The following is a 17,760-nucleotide window of genomic DNA, read 5'->3' on the forward strand; positions in this document are numbered from 1 at the left end:
CATGACCGATCAGATCTAGCCGATCATGCGCCATTACAATAACTTTCGGTCACCCTCTGACGGTGGTGGCCAACATTTAATGGCTGGTTGGGGTGTTTTTGTTCATTTTTAATGTTTTATTGGATGGGGTGTTTAACTAAATTAACAAACCTAAGGGGTTTATAAGTTGGATAGAATATGATTGAATTTTGAGAATAAAGAAACAAATATATATTTTGAATAGTATAGGAATTAAATAGGGAAAATAATAAAACAAACACAGCCTAATAATGAATATTTCCTTTGTAAAAACAATTATTAAGTAAGAAATATTTTCTTGATAAAAACTAATATTTAGCAATGAATATTTCCTCGGTAAAAACTCTATTTACCAAGGAATATTTTCTCGCCGTAACAAGGAAATATTCTTCATTGTAAATTAAGATTTAGCGAGGAAATAGTCCTCACTAAAAGATGATTTCCCAAGGAACATATTTCACGAGAAGGCTGCAAGGAAACGAAATTCCTTGTTAAAGAGTTTCAGCGAAGAAAATCTCGTCATTGAAGACTGAAATTTTTTGAATTTCAAATTATTAAAAAGAATAAAACTCCACACTTATTATCATTTAATAGAATTAATTCTTTTATTTTTTCTTCTTCCTCTCCTCTCATCTTTATCTTCAATTCAAAAACCCTAAACTTACAGTGAAACCGACTACACAAATAATGCATATGTGGTATCCTGATGGGATTTTTCTGTTAATTATGTTCCATAATTTCTTATAATTATGCCTAACTTCAATTCAGTCTTTCCTTTGTTTTTGGGTATAAAAAATGTAAAATAGTAAACGAACCTTGGAAATGAAAACTGGAAACTAAATTCTTAACCCAACCAACCCTCATTATTTCTTCATTTTTAGGAAATGGGAATGCGAATTGCTCATTCATTTTCATCAACCATATTAACGAATGGAAATCCATTCCACGAAACAAACATCATTAGAAAATAATCCTTTAATTTCGTGTTGTCAACACAAAGATGTTCATTTGAATGTTACAAGTTGGACCTAACGTATATTAGCTACACAAAGTTGGGTTTCTCAACATTTTTCCTCTCAGGTTTGAGGAAAATAAACACACCCAAGGGTTTGAGATAGTAAATATGCACCCAAAAATTGATTACTTTATCAAGAAAGACCTTTGTCTAATTATATAATTTTTTCAATTTTTATTTAATTATATAAAAATTGAAGAAATAAAAACTGAAAAGAATATGAACTTTGTTTCGAAAATACTTTAGTATCGTTTATTTTAGTACACTTCTCTCCCCATTATATTTTATTCACTTTTTAAGGATGTAATTTAATTAAATTTATGTATTTTATTTTGTTGTATAACATTTAATCATAATTTAACTATTCGTAATTTATTTTAATTATTTTATTATATAAAATTCGTTAATTAATACCTCCTATTTATATTAAAAAATTAAAAAGAATATTTAATCAAGCAAATTTTATTAAAATAATGCTAGGTGCACAACCTTCTTCTACAATTCCCACATGGTAGATTGTCATTCGTCTGCTTGTAAAATGGGTCATGCTTACCCATTTGCGAGCCAACCAATGACAGGATTTGTGCATTAGAAATTGTTAGAAAAGTTATAGACCTAGCATTATTGATTTTATTATGAAAATTAATCAATTTGTTTGGGTGCATTTGTTAGTATCCAAAACCCTCAAGTGTGTTTGACAGTTTCTTCACCTTGAGGAGAAAATGTTTTACACCAAAAGTTTTTGAAACCATATAAGTGTAGCTGTAACTACAATCAGACAACAACAAAAATGGACTGAGAGGAGCCAAATTTGGGAGAGCATAACACAAAGTTTATTGGCTTAAACAGAGTTGAGATGGAGTTTGGTTTAATAAACTTTTTAGTTTGAACATAGTTAGAAGAATTTTTGCACATTTAGCAACAGTTCAAAATTCCCTTGCTTCCAGAGGTTTGAACCCATTCTTGAATATTTAGCAAGAGGGTCTAACGAAAGATGGTTGGGTTAGTTTGTGATACAGTTGTCATAATAATTAACAAAATCTGTGATAAAGTTGAACACATATATATTATCACAAAAAAATTAATCAACACACAATATCCCAATCATTGAAAGTCTCGGTTAAAGCTACTTTTGATTTTAATTTTTCGGAAACTAGAAGAGAAGATGGCGAGAAGAAGTCGTGACAGCAGAGAAGAAAGTGTAGCAGTAGCAATAGACAAGGATAAGGGAGCCAATATGCTTTAAAATGGGCAGTTGATCGTCTTCTTTCGAGAGGCCAATCTCTTACACTTATTCATGTAATCAAAAAGTAAGACAGTCTCCATTTTATATGTTCAGATTTTAGCATGAGTTTCTTCATGTTAAAGATTGCGAGTTGGTGGGTATCGTTTTCTCAATTAATTATTTTGATTTTGTCTGCAGCTGGGGCTGTTTCTAGTCTAATGTTAACGATAGGTTGGAGACCAAATATAAATTAGTTGACAACATACAAAAGAATGTTCTACCATTTCGTTGCTTTTGCTCGCGAAAAGATGTATGTTTCAGTTTGTTAATTTCTTCAAATTCATGTCATACTCACCTGTATAATTTTTTAATCCTGCGTTGATTAAAACAGATAAAATGCACTGAAGTGTATTGGAGGATATGGATGTATCAAAAGCTTAATCGACTATGTTTCGTATTATTCGATTGAGACTTTAGTAGTTGGAGCATCATCCAGGGCAGTCTGGTCAGTAAATCATACCCCAAAAATGAAAATTTTATATGCCAAGTTGTAATGTAATTTCAAGACTCCTAATTGTGTGATTCTTTTTTCACAGAAGATTCAAAACCCCAATGTTCCGACTAGTGTTACCAAAGGGACCGGCCTTTTGCAATGTGTATGTGATTGCAAAAGGAAAGATTTCATCAGTACGACAGCTCACATGCCACCGCCGCCGGCTAAACAGCCTCCCCATGCTCATACTAGTCAATTACAACCCAGCTCAGCCACATTCCTGATCCAATTGAATCACCTTCTACACATCACCAAAGATATCAGGTTTGTTCATATAAAAAACCCTACAACATATTTACATTTTATTGTTGCTCCTAATTAATTCAACTACATTTTGCGATCCTATTACAGGACCGACTGTCACAACTTCAATCCCGTAGCATTCGAGAAGATATGGAAATCAGGTAACGTAGCAATAAGTAATTCATGATTCTTTTTGTTATGAAATTGAAGAAAGAAATTAATGTAAGGGCATTGAACAGGTCACCTTTTGGTAGAGCTTCACCCTAAGTATACCTTCAATCAGATTCAGACATATCATTTGTGGGCAGTGGAAGACCAAGTATTGATCGGATGTTTCCATCTTTCAATGACCCTGTCCCTTTGGATTATGGAATGGATTCCGCTTTTCGAACAGCTCAGAGCTCTATGCTCCGCATTTTTCAAACACTCAGACTCTACTCCTCATCTTTCAAGCGCTCAGAGTACGACAACATGACCCAGAGGGTCGCTCTTGAAAAAAGTTGACAGATATGAATTCTTCTTTGTATGATGTATCATCAAGCTGCCAAGGAAGTGTAAATAGTATGTCATGGTCATCGCAGTCTTCACCGCAGTAAGAAATAAAATCATTTGATTCTTGATGAACTGAACTTCTTTTCTGAAAATTCCTAAAACCAATTGATTAAATTATAGGAAGATGTAGAAGCAAGATGAGAAGGCTAAGGCTAGAGCTGAAGCAAACAATGGATATGTACAGTGCAGCCTGCAAGGAAGCACTCACTGCAAACATACGGTACGAAAGAAAAGGGGAATTTTCTTTTTATATTATTTTGATGATAGTATTTTAGGATTTGATAATATATGATACAGGCTAGGAATTTCAACGCATGAAATCTGAAGAACACCAGAGATTTGAAGAGGCCCGACATGCTAGGAGAACTGCATTAACACTTGCATTGAAGGAGAAGCAAAGTGCAGGGCAGCTCTTGAGGCCCGAACACTCAGAAACTGGCACAACTCGAGCAGAAAAGGAAGAATGCCGAGATGAATGTAGGGAAAGAAGCTGAGACTGGTTTGAGGTATGCTGACCCCAGGTACCGGAGTACACAATCGAGGAGATCGAAAAAGCAACTGACATTTCGCAGTTTCTCGTAAGATTGGAGAAGGCGGTTACGGTCCAGTATTCAAATGTAATCTTGATCATACACCTGTGGCATAAAAGTTCTTCGCCCAGACGCCGCGCAAGGACGATCCCAATTTCACAAGAAGTAAGAAACCAAACTTAATAAATATATATGATGAGTTGATTGATCATGTAATTGTTGAATTGATTTGATATTCGATGTGCAGGTTGAAGTATTATGCAACATACGACATCCAAACATGGTTCTTCTTCTAGGAGCTTGCCCGGATATGGTTGCCTAGTGTACGAATACATGGCTAATGGGAGCTTAAAGACAGGCTATTCTGCAGAGGGGGAAGTCCTGTTCTTCCGGGCAAGAAAGATTCCGAATAGCTGCGGAAATCGGACTGCGACTTTTTTCTGCACCAGTCCAAGCCGGAACCACTAGTGCACCGCGACTTAAAACCCGGAAACATTCTACTTGATCGTAATTACGTTAGCAAGATTAGTGATGTTGGTTTGGCAAGGCTGGTTCCTCCATCAGTAACCGACTCTGTAACTCAATATCGAATGACTTCAACCGCTGGAACTTTCTGTTATATCGACCCCGAATATCAGCAGACAGGATTGCTGGGAGTGAAGTCTGATGTTTACTCATTCGGCGTTATGCTTCTGCAAATAATAACCGCGAAGCCACCGATGGATTGGCTCACAGGTTGAAAGCGCAATCCAGATGGGGAATTTGCGCCGAGTATTAGACCCTGCAGTCCAGACTGCCGATGGAAGCCACTGGTCATACGCCAAGATGGCGCTTCAGTGTGTGAGCTTAGAAGAAAAGACAGGCCGGATCTCGGCAAGTGGGTGGTGCCTGAGCTTAACGCTGAGAGCCCTTGCCGAAGATACAATGCCAAGCATTAGTCCTATGAGCACACCAAGTACTTCACCAAATCACAGTGAAGTTTCCACAGTAAATTCATAACTTGTACTAGTACCACACATCAGTTGTGTCTGTAAAATCTTCTATCATTTTGATTTCTATATTTTGACTGTCAGGATCGTTTAAGTTACCCTCCATCACTAATATGGATGAAAGTTCGAGGAACACGTCCAATGCATGAGTTTGCAGGTACAGTTTCTATTTTTTTTTACTCATAATTATTAATTGATATATAAATTGACTGATTTTGGCAGGGCATGGAGGTGAAGAAAAGGTTCAAAGTTGTTGATTAGCGTAGAAGTGAAATCTGCATAGCCACCATTGTTGGTGCAGATTTTAATATAGTCTTGAGCAACACTAAGTGTAATAATAAACAAAATTGTAATACATTGATGTATTTTCCTTGAAAGAAAATCAAGAATCATATGTTTTTATGCATTCATATCCTTACATTTTTTTTCTTTCCTCCTTGTAATATTAAAGTCATCCACTTCGTTAAAAGTATTAAGTTCATATCATTATCAAAAAGCTCATAAGTAATATTAAAATCAAACACGCCTTTACAAATTATTAAAAACACTTTAGGATATTTAACACTTTCGGTGAATTTTCCATCATATATAATTATTTTATTATTAATGCTATAAAAATTATCACACTTCAAATTATACTAAAAAAAAAAAATCATCGATTTGCTTCATTACAGTAATCATTAAGATGTAAATAATTACAATGTGACACAAAAAAAAAATAATAATAATAATTTGGAATAATTATAAAGAAAAATATTTTATACCATAATATAAAGTAGTTAAAGCTGTAAATATAATCATATATCAATCAGAACGTGTCTAATAATAAAATGCTTATCCCCATTATGAGTATGATGGAGCTATAGGGAATCAATTTTCAAAGTGCTTTTTTATGTACATCGCTAAAGACTAATTGGCGGTTGCTCCTGTAATTCATCCCAAAAGGTCAAGCCAAAAAAGATTGAAAATAAATGAAGTCTTGGTCAAAGGGATTATTGCTGTTATATTATATTGTGGTTTTTGTTTAATTTTGCCCACAATTTAAATATGTTATTAGAGTTGACAGAGAGAGAAAGATCAAGCGGGTCCTCCTTGTCGTCTAATCATTATTGTTTATCTGCATATAAAATTAGTGTAATAAAAACGTTCCTGATTATGTTTTAAAGAGACTTTGATATTTTTTATAATTATAGCAGGTTTTTATACTTGTTAGAGGAGTCTTGATATTTTTAGGAGAATTATATATTTATACAAGTTTTATATTACCTTCTAAATAAAGCATATGAGTTTTTTTTTACAAAAGACATTTGAAATAATCGCTAAATTTTATTCTCTCTCATTTGCAAAATATCGCTTATGAATACTACAGTGAAACAAATATAATTAAAAAAGAAACCAGGACCAGATCAACTTAAAGAGAACGAAAAAGAATGAGTATTCCACTTCCACCTAACAATTGACCATAGAAAAACGTTAAGTGATCCTCCTACCCTGATTTAGACAAAAGCACATAGATTCACCCAACACTTGGCACCAACCCTCCTACCCCATTACTCCTTTATATACATAATTCATTTCCCTCCTTCAGTCTCATCTTATCTCAACATAATCAAAACTATGGCTATCTTGTTAGTATCTCATCTTTACTACTCTTCTTGCAGTATTACTTGCTTCATTCACCAAATCTTTCTATTCCCTCCCTTTGCTTCCTCTTCTTCTTTACTCTTTCACTCCATTTTCAATCTTCCATTAAACTCCCCCTTCTCCCTTCTCCATTCCAATCTTTGCAACTGGCTCCAGGTCGGCAATGACCTCAACCATCGCTTTCTTGCTTCCCTCGCGCAAACCTATGGCTCCGTATTCTCCTCAATCTTGGTTCCAAAAATTTGTCGTGGTTTCAGACGCTGAGCTTGCTACCCAAGTTCTACACACAAGGTGTGGAATCGGATCGCGCCTCGAAACGTTGTTTTCGATATTTTACAGGCATGGACAAGACATGGTGTTCACAGTTTACGGAGAGCATTGGCGCAAAATGCGCAGGATCTGACACTGCCATTTTTCACTAACAAAGTGGTGCACCATTATAGTAAAGTGGGAAGAAGGTGGACCTTGTTGTGGATGACTTGAAAAGAGATGAGAAAGTGAGAAGCAAAGGAATTCTTGTGAGGAGGCGTTTGCAACTCATGCTATCAATATCATGTATAGGATGTTTGATGCAAAGTTTGTCACAAGAAGACCTTTGTTCATTGAAGCACCAAGTTCAATTCTGAGAGAACCGTTTGGCTCAAAGTTTTGAGTATAACTATGGATTTTCATTCCTTTGCTTAGACCCTTCTTAAGGGTATTTGAACAAGTGCGGGACTTGCAGCAAAGGAGATTGGCTTTCTTTAACACTACTAGTTCAGAAAAAGGTAAGCCACCTGTTTAGGCAACCCCATAAACACACAATTTTCAAATTCAATTTTCAACTGCAATCCTAATATTATGTATCTAAATATAATTATTCGTACCTGTTGCGGGAAGTGATGGCGGCCAATGGAGAAAAACAAGATAACATGTGCTATTGATCACATAATTGATGCTGAGAAGAAGGAGAAATAAGTGAAGGATGTACTTTACATTGTTGAGAACATTAATGTTGCAGCGATAGAGACGACTCTATGGTCCATGGTGGGCAATAGCTGAGCTGTCAACCATCCTGAAGTTCAACACAAGATCAGAAATGAACTCTCGACGGTCCTCAATGGAATCCAGTCATGGAATCAAACCTGCTCAACTACCATATTTACAAGCTACTGTAAAAGAGACACTAAGGTTGCACACCCCAATTCCCCTGCTGGTTCCCCATATGAACCTTGAAGAAGCAAAACTGGGAGGTTTCACCATTCCTAAGGAATCTAAAGTTGTAGTCAATGCATGGTGCTAGCCAACAACCCCAAATGGTGGAAAAATCCTGAGGAATTTCGCCCAGAAAGATTCTTGGAAGAAGAATCTGCAACGGATGCTGTTGCTGGTGGAAAGTGGATTACAGATTCTTACCCTTGGGGTGGGTAGGCGTAGCTGCCCGGAATCATACTGGCATTACCAATTCTGGGATTGTGATCGCAAAATTGGTATCCAATTTTGAGATGAAAACTCCACCAGAGATGGAGAAGATTGATGTGAGTGAGAAAGGAGGACAGTTCAGCTTACACATTGCAAACCATTCACCGTGGTCTTCAATCCAATCAAGGCATGACTTCAGATGCAAAAAAACGTTAGCTCTATATTACATATATATTTTAGAATTTGTACTTTACAGATTTTTTTCATGTTTATGGTTCATCAAAAGCTATTGAATAAAATAAGAGTTGGAGAAGAAAAGAATTAACATTACCATGAGCTGTTCCCTCAAGATACATGCATGCATGCATCTTTCCTTTTTGTTTGTTTAAGACAATATAATGCTTTGTGACTGTCACTTACCTCACCCAATATTTCAACAATAATCCTACAAATTTGCTTGGTAGAAGATTTTACATAACATTCATAGCCTCATGAAGTTCCACAGATCTGTCATCAGTTATATATATATATATATATTATATATATATATGGATATATAACTTGCGTAAATCTAACATCTACTAAAGGAAGACAAAATCATACAAAGGGAGATTCTGGAGATTTAACATAAAAAATGCTTTGACACTGGGCTTAAGATAGCTTCACCACTTGAACATCATACAAACACTTCATAGATGCGCTTTGGTGAAAGCATTTTCCAAATCAAACAGGTGACGAGATGTTTTAAAGTCAAATTCAGCCAAGTCAAAATCATCAACTCATCAGTATCTTCAGCAAAGTTGCATTTAACAAAATACCCAGTAACTCTAATCCGCTGACAGAAATTTAAAAGGTTGTTCAAGTAATAAACAAGGCGAAATAAATCTTCATTAATTGTACAATATTCAAATAGGTGAATGTGAATCTGTAAGAGGGCAAGTTATTCTCTTTCTCAATTTTCTATATTTTGATTTGTACTTCACAGATTTTTTTTTTTGTTTATGGTATATATATATATATATTTTAGAATTTGTACTTCACAGATTTTTTTTCTTGTTTATGTTCATCAAAGATATTGAATAAAAAGATTCGAAATGGGAATTTCTGTCTAGTATTAGACCCTGCTGTTCATGACTGGGCAATGGAAGACATTGTCCAGTTTCTAATAAAATTTGGGCTCTTGCTGAAGATACAATGGCTAAACTTAGTCTTATAAGCGCACCAGATTCTTTACCAAATCATAGTCAAGTTTCCTCAGTAAATTCGTAACTTCTACTACTATGACCATTACAATCATTTGTGTCTATATAAAATTTTCTTTACTTTTTGTTGTGGGGTGAATCTCTTAGCCCTTGGGTGCGTGCATCTGTCCACAAACTACTCTCAAATCTGACGGCCAGGCTCCTTCCATGTGGCGTCACACCATCCACAACTTCTCCATCAAGATTGCTGCTCCCAGCACAGTAGTTGACTGTCTTAGGCATGGCACACCTACGCAAATCCATATAATTAGGAGGGATATACATGCTAATCCCTCACCAACTATCACCACTATCAAATAGAAGTACAAAAAGGAAGGTGCGTTTGGTTTATTATTTGGATATGATTTTAGAAATAATATTGGGTAGTTGAATAGAGAGGTATTACGAGTAAATTTAAAAATTTATAAAAAAGCCTTAAGTTTACTAATTTAATTAAACACCCTAACATAAAATAACAAAAATACCCCCACTACCTGCAGTGCCAGATTCCGGCCACCACTGCCGAAATCTGGCCGAGAAATCGCGTTACGACATAGACCGATCGGATCTGTGTCGTAACACGTCGTTATGGCTTTTCCGGCTAGATCCACCACGAATCTGGCCGAAAAAGGCCAGATCTACGGCCTGCTGTGGCCGTCAACGACCGAAAAAGGCCAAAACGATGGCCATCTTTGGCCGTCGTTGACGGCCAAAGATATGACAGTCGTTTTTTGTCAACAATGGCCAAGATTTGGCCCGACCATTTCTTTGGCTGTCGTGACGGCCAGATCATTGAATTAGCGGCTAGTTCCGTCAGTAATTTACTGTTGTGGCAGATTTTAGCTACCACCGACGGTGGTTGCCGAATCTAGCAAGTATGTTTCAAGGGTTTTTGTTAATTGTTAAACTTTTTTCAAGGGGTATTTAATTTAAATACCTTATGGGGTCAAAGTAATTAAAAAATAGCGTAATATTTCTGGAATAATGTGCCAAACATATTTGGAGAATAGATTGAGAATATGGGCAGAATAATAAGCCAAACATGCCCGAAGCTATTTCCATTTGAAGAGAGAGTCCATTAAGTCAAACACACACTCACAGAAAAAAAAGGTCAATTTAGAGAGAAAAATGAGAGAGTAGCGCCCAAAAGTTCACCCCGCTGTGAACTCACTTGTCACTTACAACCCTTGTAATTATCTTGAGAGAATGCTATGCAATAAAATAATAGAGGACGTATGTGTTGATGCAAGAATTACATCAATTAGAGTGATTTGATTGATCTTGGTAGAATTGGAATTGATGTGTGCGTGATTAAAGATAACCAGCAACGTAATGAATGTAAAAACAATAATGTAAAGGAGACAAAACGTTTTTAAATTGGTTAAGCAAGTTTGAATCTTGAACCTACATCTACTGTTTTTCTTATTTGCTTAGAGAGCTTACAAGAAAGTAGTATAATGCCTAGCATAATTTGCTAACCCCCTTTCCATCGTTGGAAGGGGTTTATATACAAATTTTTTACAAAGGAAAGAGTAAAATTAAAGGAATTACAATTAAGATTGAAATGCAACTCCAATATTCTTGCGATTGAGCGCTAAGATCGCACCATTATTGTTGTTGATCTGCTCTTTTCTGAAATATATGGGATCTAAGCTTATTTGTGATTTGCTTGAACAACTGTCGAGATTGGTCGTGACTAGCTTATGCTAGGTCAAGCTATATCTCGACGACGAGCTTATGTCACTTGTCCGAACTAATTCTGGATCAAACTATAACCTCACAGAACTCTGACTTCTCCGAGCTTAATGGAAAAATCACACACAACATCTGCCCCCTAGTGTTCAGTGCTCGTTTTGAGCTTCGAAGACTAATTGCTTGATTTGATATTAAGCTTGAGCTTCACAAGTTGTATATTAAATGCAGGCTTGGCTGAGCTTCATGAGTCGGACTTAATTTCAATCGATGTGAACAAGACTTAGCATTTTTTTTGCTGTGACATTCGCAATAAACCTGGAATTTGAAACGAGGGGCATGTGAGTAATTTCCACATAGTCATGTCGCATTAAATGTAGTCGGCTTTTGTAGTTACTTTTCGTTGTGCGTAGGCAACTACAATTGTCCACGCACGAAGTTAAGGTGACGTGCGGTGACGATTATGATTGCAAAAGTCTGACAGTTGATCGTCTTTTGTTGATTATCGACACGTGGCCATATCAAACAATCAAGATTGCTCGACGAATAGAAGGCTGAGATTTGTCAAAGATCGATGGCCAAAGTCGATTCTCGCTTGTTCGTCTCCTATGCGCACCATTATAAAAGCAAGCATCCTTTATCAAAGTTACACACTTGCAAAAACATTTAGAGTTTATTTGTTTTTGCTCCGTCGTTGCTCTCTCAACTTCACGACGATTTTACGACGAGCTCCCACCGTATTCTACACTTCAATAAGGCTCTTTTCTTTTCCCTCATGCACTTTGAACTTTCTGTGCTATTGAGGGTGGCCATTGTCGTAGATGCATTAGCTTTTTTTTAGGGTTTTTTTTTTTTAATATAACCACCGGTTTGGGTTTTAGAAGGGTTTAAAGAGGTGGTCGTTGGAACCCTGGTAGCTCGCTTGTATTTGTTGATCGATGCGAGCCACCTTGGGTGTCTGAACTAAAAGCAAAGTGTGGATAGGTTGCCGAAATTTCGAGCTTTGACACTTGGTTGCTTCTGTTTTAGGTATTTAGAGGCGTGCTTCCAACATGTCTTCGTCCAACAGCCACAACATAGATCAGGTTTTGATTCCCCAATGACTTCGGCTATCCACGGGGAAGTTGTCCCAGACCTTTCTGAGGACCTCGTTGTAAAGAGCTTAGGCAACGGCGTTGCCGGCTCCTCAGACCATGCTTCAGCGGAGACTCCTCCACCAAAGAGGTCTCTTGTTCACAAGCCGCAGAAGAAACCAAGTTCCTCGATTGGGGCGATGATATTGAGTGCATAAAAGACGTTTGTGACTCAACTTCCATTGAGGGCTCCGGGAGATTTCTCCCAAAAAAAACACCCCACAGGTTGGGCGGTAATTTCAGATATCGTCTTAAGGTGAAAGATGTTCATTCCCCTTCATTATTTCATTGCCAACATTTTGAATAGGTTTGGCATTGCTCCCTTCCAATTGATAGGGAACTCATATATAATCATAGTAGGAATGTACATAGCATACATGATAGCTGAGTTGGGCGAGCTATATGTGGAAGAGCTCGTCCACTTGTATAGGCTAAAGAAGAGTCGAACCAAACGTACCACCTCTCTAAGGTGAGGAAAGTACACTTTAATGGTTTGGTCAGAGTCCCGAAGAATATTTTGAATTGGGACTTCCAATATTTTTTCTATGAGGTAGGGGAGATCGACACTTTTACCTTGGAAGCAAGTAAGACTCCGATCTTTGTGTGAATAAAGAGGGTTTCCTAGTCCGGCAAGCGAACTAACCCTACATTCTTTTTGTTTTGCAGTAAACATTGAGTAGAACTCCCTTCTTGAAGCGAGCTTAAAGTGACTTCAACGTTTTAGCAATCTTCCCTCCAGTGAGGGCAACGTTACTGAGCTCATTACGCCCTCTCGGTTGACAGCATATCGCTTTTGCACTGACTCAGCGAAGTTTTACACCATTTTTGAAAAAGGTAAGTGATAAGAGCTTGAAAATACATATTTTGTTAGTGATTCAATTGGATTATTGGTGGAAAAATGTGTTTTTAATGTGAAATTTGAGTTAATTATTTCATAAATACCTTTTATGGGATCACAAGGTGTATTTTGAGTATTTTCAGTTTAAAAATGATATTTGAAAATGAAGAAGAATGACTTTGATGGAATTCGTGATGAGTAGGAACAAACGGTGAAAGAATCGGAGTTAAAATGAGAAATTTGTGACTCTTTGAAGATGAGATGTAAAACCTGGAAATTTGTCAAGATGAGCATGCTTCGATGTTTCGATCATAACTTGAGCTATAGAAATTAGAATTGGATGATTCTTGGGCATTGGAAAGCTTATTCAGAGAGCTACAAAGTTTATGTTTATAACTTTGCAAAATTCTGAAGATTCCAGACTCATAGGACAGAAAGAACGATCGCCACAGTGACCATTTCTATTGCTACAGCGATGGATTGCAAGCCTGTTTGGGTTATTTTATTTTCCTAGTCCGAATCTGAATGGTTTAAAGCATTTAATTCTTTCCTAATTACCCTCCAAACCCTAGCACTATAAATAAAGGTCTTTATTTAGTTTTTAGGGGGACTAGAGAAGGAGAAAGAGCGGCTACTATTTTGGAGATCGGAATTCTTGCAGTTTTCGTTCACCAATTATAGAAGTTTTTCTATTTTTCTTTCTTGAACTCATGCTATTTAATACTATGGTTGTTTTTATTACTACAATTATGAACTAAATTTCTTTTCTAGGGCTAAAGATGTAGCCCAATTTATGAATATGTATTGACTTTATTGTTGTTAATTTTAATTGAGCATTAATTGTAAGTTTTGTTATTATGTGTAATGCTTTCAATTCTTATGGATCCGAAAGTTGAATGATATCATGGGTTGGGTTGAGATCAAGAGATGAAACCTGATTAGTCTAAGGTAATAAAACCATAGATTGAGCGAACGCTAGGGATAGTTTACCGCGATCTGTGAGGCTCTAGTAAATTCCATAGAACTTAATGATCTCTTAGCTTATAAATCCACTTTAGAGATATATTGGGGTGTTTCTTAAGGGTTAATTTGCTAATTTTTCGAGAGAAAGTTGGTGAAAGTAGGTTAGCAATAATTGTCAATGCATAGGATTAAATTGGTGTGAAATTTATGCCATAGGTTTAGTCATATTGATCTTTTTACCAAAGTATTAATAAAATTCTGCTTTTGTTAGTTTTTAGTTTGTTTTATTTTTCATTAAATCATTCTTAAAATGCTATTTTATCAAATAGTAATAAAATAGATTAGTGTGGTACTTGGTAAGTAGTTCTCTTGGGATTTGACACTCGTTTACTCGAGCTTTACTACTTGCACGATTTCATACACTTGTGAATAGCCTGTCAGTAAGTGCTCGGTAGCTCACTGTTTATGTCCTTATCCTAATAGGTCACTAACACTTTGTTTATTCTTTGTGGACATGTGAGCCAAAAAACCAAAAGGCTTGAAGAAGAAAGCTCTTGCCCACAGGCCTGCCCAGAAGTCGTCGATCATCCTAGCGAAGAAGCAGCCCACAGACACTGTCAGGGCGGTCGGGTAAGGTGCCTCATGGCCGGCCCTCAAATGTAGTAGCGACAAACTTGGGGAGGGCCTAAGTGCAAAGAAGCCTGTGATTGCCTCCAAGACAGTCAAGCAAAAAGGTGACCCCGAGCCCCCCAAGGGCTTGGTGAAGAAAACCCCCGAGCAAGCTAGAGGCTCAAGGAAGAAGAAGATGTCTAAGCAATAGGAGGGCTCGGGCAAGAAGAAATCGACTAAGTAGTAGGGAAGCTCGGAAAAGCAAAAAGTCACCGAGCAGTAGGGAGGCTCGGGCAAAAAGATTGTCGAGTGTGCTGGTGGCTTGAAGGATACCTTGGCCAAGAGCATGACCAAAAAGAAGTTTGTTCTAATGGGTAAGGTCGTCATCCCCATTGAAAGCAAGTCAAGCTCACCTCTACGACATGGTAGAGGGAAAGCAAATGAGGCAACTCAGGTCGCGCTCGACGAATTGATTAACAGGCTCCTCGAGCATATAGGCATTGGAGCCTTGGCAACCAGGGAGGCCATTTCGTTGTGGACCTACGAGATGCTTAGGACCGCCCCTCCTCACAAAAAGCTTGCTCGTGCTTGTAGCTACATCACCAAGGTATTGGTATTCTGCCTTTCTCACATTGTTTATAGGTTTTCTCCTTTACTTCTTGCAAATTGCTTCTTCTTTTTAGGCTTGTACGACAACCAAACTCCTCCTTGATGAGAGCTATCTCACCTTGGAGGGTAATCATGTGGGATGGCAAGAAGCAAAGAAGTTGAAGAAGGATGCCTTGGTGACAGTTGACATGGCAAAGAAGCAGAGGGAGTCACTACGAGCCGAGCTTGAGTAGTTGAGAGAACAGGCTGAGGCCTTCCATGTCAAGGATATAAGTTTCTCGACAAACTCTCGGTGAGTAAGGCTGCTCGGACAAAGGCCGAGGCAGATTTGACCAAGGCCGAGAAAGATCTGGCATAGTAGTAGGGTGCCAACAACAAACTGAATTTCAAGCTTGCTACGGCTCAAAAGGTTGTGTCAGACTGGGAAGCCAAGTATGTGAAGTCTTCGGGCCAGGTTTTCTAAGAGAGGGAAGATCGCAAGGAGGCTGATTTAGTGGCTGTTCAGCTCAAAATAGATGTCAAGGAGCTGAAGTCGGCAATCAAGAGCCACGTTCGGGAGACCTCGGTCTACTTGGTCCAACAATTGTATGAGGCCCATCCTTCGCTTGACTTCTCCTTCCTGCTCGCGGTCTACCGAAATGAGACTAAAAGGTTTAAAGTTGAAGCAGAGGGCTTGGAATTCGTTTATTTTGATAGCTTTGAGTCCAACGAGAGCGAGGGTGAGGAAGGAGATAAGGAATGAGGCGACGAAAAGGAAGAGGAAGAGGTCGCGGTCAAGCAAAAGAAAAAAGACCCGACCTCGCTAGCCTCACTCCCAGTTGATATCGGTGACCTTCCTCCGGTCGAGCCAACCAAAGATGCCCCAGCTCCTGCTCCCGAGGATGCTGCTCAAACTCTTACTGCTGATGATGTTTCAACCCTTACTACTTAGACTTTTTCCTTTCTTTTTAGTTTTTTAGTTTAGATTGTAACTAAACTTCTTCAATTAATGGAAATTTGGTTTTTCCAATTTTTGTCGAGCAATCTTTTTATTTCTACAGAGTCATTTCAATTGTTCTAATCGAACTTAGCATAAAAATTTCAAATTTGCTCCAAGTTATGCATAGCTCGCTTCTTTGGGAAAGAATTTGCTCCAAGTTATGCATAGCTGGCTTTTTTATGAACTTTTCGAACAAAAAAGAAAATCTTTCTTAAGACAACGTCGAGTTTGGACTAGTTGCTCATCTCGCGTTTTGATCACCTTTTTAAGATCAATTTTTTTTTGACATGTTTTACTCGAGTGTTTCCCGAGTTTTAACTTCATCGTGTCAGGGAATTCCCCACTTGATGAGTTGAATTATGGCATGGCTTATAAAGCTAAGCTGCCTTTTTTGAACTTTTGACTTCGAGTTTTTTAGATGTGATCACTTAGGTCGTGATTTTAGAACAAGAGACAAGTGATAATAAACAAAGATAAAATTTATGAATAATACATCTTTATTGATAAATGAAATTCGGTTGTAAGAGACCTTACATTGGTTAAGAGAAAGAATGAAGATAGAACAAAATTGAAACCCGAGCTGCTTATTGGTTGTACCTTCGCAAATGCTTGGCATTCCAAGCTCGTAATATAGCTTTACCATTCAGATGTTCTAGATGAAAAGTTCCTAGTGCAAGCTTTTCAGAGATCCTAAAAGGACTTTCCCATTTGGGCCAAAATCCCCCAAGTTCGAGTTCTGTATGCTCGGGACAACCTTTCTGAGAACTAGGTCGCCCACTCTGAAGTCTCTATTTTTTACCTTGGAGTTGAAGTATCTTTTGGCTCGTTGTTGATAGGAAGCAACCTTTTGCTAAGACTTAGCCTAGTGCTCTTCGATTAGATCCAGCCTTAGATGAAAAAGATCTTCGTTCTTTCTTCATCAAAGACCTCTATCCGAAACAAACTAATCCCCACTTCAACTGGGGCCATTGCCTTGCATCCATAAGAAAGCGAAAATAGGTAGAAGCCGAGCCTTTAGTCACCATCACTTCTAACAAGCTTAAGGATTTCGTTTACAAGAACATCATTTGTAGATTCAGAATCCCCCATACCATCATAATCGACAATGGGAAATAGTTCGCTCGCGAAAACTCCCAATGGTTTTGTGAAAGGCTCAGAATCAAGCAAAGCTTCTCTACTGTCTACCGACCCCAAGCCAACGGTCAAGTAGAAGCTGTTAATAAAGTAATCAAACACACCATCAAGAAGAAGCTTGACTCTCTCAAAGGAAGATGAGTAGATGAACTGTCTGAGGCCTTATGGTCCTATTGGACAACTGTGACCACTACAAACTTGACACCTCCTTTTCCTTGAGGCAATAGGCCTATCAAATCGATCCCCTAGATCGCGAATGGCTATGGGCTTGTTAGAGTGGTCAACCCTTAGGATGGAACTCGCAGAATATATGTGAACCTCTGACATTTGTCGCACTTGCGCATGAAGTTGACCGTATCATCGAAAACTATCGGCCAATAGTACCCCTGGCA

At 37.8% G+C, this 17,760-nt stretch overlaps 2 pseudogenes; both read left to right on the forward strand.

The window, feature by feature from the left end:
- The first annotated feature begins 2,198 nt into the window (after nucleotides 1-2,198).
- Nucleotides 2,199-5,382, forward strand: LOC116126638 (annotated as a pseudogene).
- A 1,499-nt stretch (nucleotides 5,383-6,881) lies between these two features.
- On the forward strand, nucleotides 6,882-8,363 carry LOC116126639 (annotated as a pseudogene).
- Nucleotides 8,364-17,760: the final 9,397 nt, after the last annotated feature.

Source organism: Pistacia vera, unplaced genomic scaffold, assembly GCF_008641045.1.
Source record: "Pistacia vera cultivar Batoury unplaced genomic scaffold, PisVer_v2 Contig182, whole genome shotgun sequence".
NCBI classification, from domain to species: domain Eukaryota; kingdom Viridiplantae; phylum Streptophyta; class Magnoliopsida; order Sapindales; family Anacardiaceae; genus Pistacia; species Pistacia vera.